Consider the following 4303-nt stretch of genomic DNA (forward strand, 5'->3'; position numbering starts at 1 on the left):
TGTAATTTTACCACTTTTCTGGTGTAACACTTTTTCAGCCTTAATTGATGTAAGATTACATCATTAAAGTGGTAATTTTCAACCTTCCAAAATTACACCTTCCAAATTCAAATTTTTTTTTACTGTGTATATTTTGTTTCTACAGTATAACAGCTCTGAAGTTTAATAGTGAAATTCAATTGTAAATAATTTGTGATCCTTCAGCAAATCCTGTGATAAAAAAATTTGCAACGTTTATCAAATCGCCATTTCGTGCGAATTTGCTCGTTCACACGCCCCGGGACTTCCCACCTATGCGAATCCCCAATAATTTCCATAATTAAAGGGCAAACGTAACGCAAAGTACTTTAAGTTGTTTCTTCACCAAGTATTGGACTATCAGCACTTCAACGGCCGAGAAGCCGAGAAAACCGTGAGACCAGCTTCTAATCAGGTGTTTCCCAGCCAGCCAGCCACCAAACTCAGCTGAGACGACGGACTTTTAAATTGCCCCAACATCTCCCCGGCCAGGTTCCTCGGAGCCTCTCTTTCACTTTCAACAGCTTTTTGGGCTTCGGAAGAGCTGCAGACTGATAAGAAGTGCTGCAGCAGCAGCAGCAGTCTCGAAACTGAAAGTGATGATTAAAGAATAAGATCTGGACCAGACATTCCCAGACCTGGTTGACGCCGCCGCCGCCGCCACCAACACGACGTCCAACAGTTGGCGTTTAGAGATCTTGGAGCCTGTTGCTGGGGCTTAAGGTCACACAACTACTGCTGCTGCTGCTGGTTGTTGCCATGCCGAAAGGAATCACTCATCTCCTGTGTTGTGCGGGGCCAATTTATTCAAATCTCCGCCGCCGTGGTAATGTTCTCGCCGTCAAAGTCCAATTGCAAGAACAGCCGCGCGGAGTCAGTACTTGAGCATACGAAATGTGTGTCTGGAGTGTCTGGACTGGATCTTTCCACCTCCCGTTTATGTTGTTGTTGTCAGTCAGGTTAGGGAAAGAATACACCGGCTAATGAGTACCTCAACTGGCACTTCTTTTTGGGTGAAAATTTATGCGCAAGAATTGTTGGAGAACTTTTTTTTGTGTTCGGTTCATTCAGGCCGCCCCGAACGGCAATTCATTCAACAGAACTGGGCGAGGGCCCCACCTTTGGGATCTTTGAATAACAAAAAGCCCGTCTTGTACACACAGATGTGCCGAGACTGATGTCGAGTCCACAAATGGTCCATGTAGATATGTAGCTAGAATCTCTACAGTTATTGGTGGTTCAGCACAGATGGAGGTACTCTCCGCTTCGCTTCCTTTTGTTGGCGCAGGAAATATAATTGAAGTCAAATAATTGACTAACAATGTTTTGAAAGCACATTTCTGGAAACGCCACAATCCGGGTGTAGGCCTGAGATATAAGTGTAATGTTTGACGTTAGAAGGTGCGAAAATGTGTGTTCAAATTTGTGAATAGAAACTAAATAAAAGCGTTGCTCAATTCACCCTTAGGATGTTAGAGGTATTTAAATATATATATTTATATCTCTAATGGTTGTCAGATTACTAATATCTTTAACTTGCCAGATTGTTTATTTTTCGAATGATGTTCCGGAATCGGTTTGATTCATAGTTTCCATAATAACCGTCTTTGAAAAAGATCCATAACTCTACATAATTCTCAAATCTCTAAAGGGGCCATCCATAATTCACGTAGACCCCTTTTTGAAAATTTGGAACCGAAAAAAATATTTTTGCAATTCCGCTGTGAAACTGTCCTTTGGGAGAAACAAAACGGCATACTTTTCCCTTCCAAAAATAACAAAATAGAAAATAAATACCTTTCAAGTACTCCTTTTCAGCACTGAAATGGGTGCTGAAAAGTTGAACTTTTCAACACTAGTGTCGAAAAGTAACATTTTTACATTTTTTCTTGTTTGGAACTATACATTTACTTAACACATCGATGCGTCTGTGCTCACTTATGCTAACTAGATAGGAAAAGCAGCAAGCTAAGTACAAGAGAGCACAGAGGCATCAATATGCTGAAAAAAAAACTGCTTTTCGGAACTTGTTGCATAAACTACATAATTTGTTGGATTAAATTTGCCATACTGTAGACTCCCAGTAAAAATAACTTCATGGTTCACAACTTTAAAATGTCCTTGAGCAACTCTCTACGAAATCGGCCAATTTCGACTATTTTTATTTTTTGTATTTTTTATTTGGCTTAAACATTGTGGGGGCCTTCCCTATGACCAAATAAGCTATTTTGCGTCATTGGTTCACCCATACAAGTCTCCATACAATTTTGGCTGCTATCCATACAAAAATGGTATGTACAGTATGTGAAAAAAGTATTTACACCCCTTGGGCACTATGCACATTTTGTGATGAAACATGTAAAAAACTTAAAGTTTGACTGGAACCTAGTACTACGTTTTGTTCAGAAACTCATGCCAAACATTTTGCTACAAAAAGCTCATGAAAAGATGATTTCTATAAAAAGTTATATAACAAATACTATTACGAAAATAAAAAAGGTGCAAAAAAAGTTTGTACACCTTTCGAAAAATTAACATAAATAATGTTATTTGTTGACAAATCACCATAAATCCAGACTCCCAACTCCAAATAGGCATCCTTGACTGATTAAAAAAATAATTTGGATTGAATATAAAGTTTATTAACTACTTAGTATAAAAGTTTATATAACTCTGGAAATTCTATATAAAACTTATCTAAACTTAATTTTGCAAACTTTTAATTCAAATAAATGTCAATATATTACCATAGAATTGCTAAATAAACATTTTGGAGTGGGTATAACACCGTTTTCGGGGTATTTGTATTGATAGAATAGATTTTTCGTTGGAATTTCGCACCAACCCGGAATTACGTCGTAGGAAAATCCGCCGGCATCCGAACCGGCCCACGATTCACAAGTCAACCTATGTGGAATCGGAAAGGGCATAAAATTTCCGATCTTTTGATACCCATACATCTATGTTTTCTTTAAAACCTACGTTTTTAAATACCTGGGCACTTCGATTTTTTTCTAAAAATCTCTATTTTTTCAAAAATTCATAACTCGGCGGCAGATTTTTAAACCATGTTTCTGTATGGCTCAAAAGTTGCGGATTTTTGTCCCCTAAAACATATAAAAAAATATCGAAAATCAAAAAATTATTTTGGGAAATTGAGTTTTAGTAAAAAATAGTTGATAAAAAAATCTGCAAATTTTTTTCCGTGTACCTATTTTTTTCTCAAAAGTCCTCAACAATATCTACAACTTTGCCGAAGACACCAAATTGATCAGAAAATTCACTCAAAAGTTACAGCTGTTTGAATATTTACATACCATTTTTGTATGGACAGCACACAGCAAAAAATCCGATGGTAAAGTCGCATGCAAAAGCATGCACATTACCTTCCTCAAAATAAACACTTAATATTACACACTGCATGTACAATTTTTGCAACACACAAAAAAAGTTGCAACCAACGGGATTCAAACCCAGCACCAACAGTATGGACTGGCGCCTTAGCCCACTCGGCCATCAGACCGATGTAAAACTGCATGGATAAACGCATATATTAGCTTGACATTTCGGTCAAGTAGGTTTCCCATACTGATGGGCTAAATATTTCAGGATGTAAAATCACATAAAATTGCATAAAATAATGCAATATTTATTTTACACCCAGGTCTTTTACACGCAGCTGGATTACTACTTTTTTAGCTGTGTAGCCAAAATTGTATGGAGACTTGTATGGGTGAACCAATGACACAAAAAAGCTTATTTGGTCATAGGGAAGGCCCCTAAAAAGTTTTAGCCAAATCAAAAAATACAAATAAAATCCATTTCCGGTTTTGGTAGAGAATTGCTCCCTTTGGAATTTTTAAAGCCTCTGTACAAGATTGAGTCAATGCGATTAAGATTGGAATTTGAAACTCAAAATCATTTCATTACTAATACATTAATATCAAGTTTGGTTCTTCGACAATATTGTAAATTAATTAATTTTTAAAAGTCATGATTTTTGACAATCTGGTGCGAGCATTTTTTATGTATCCGCTGACAATAATCTTTTTTTATGTTTAAGCAGGTATTTTTAACTTTAAAAACTAACTTAATCCACCTAAGTGGTTGGTGCCTTCCTCACTCTTTACCAAATATTGGTGATTCGATGGGTTTGGACACAAATTTCATCTAGTTTCCGCAAAAAAGTACACAAATATCACTAGTCATAACTAGACACAGGGTTGCCAGATCTTCAATGTTTTGGACTCGTTGGAAAGGTCTTTCGATTACCTAACCAACGGTT

Source organism: Culex quinquefasciatus, chromosome 1, assembly GCF_015732765.1.
Source record: "Culex quinquefasciatus strain JHB chromosome 1, VPISU_Cqui_1.0_pri_paternal, whole genome shotgun sequence".
Taxonomy (NCBI): Eukaryota; Metazoa; Arthropoda; class Insecta; order Diptera; family Culicidae; genus Culex; species Culex quinquefasciatus.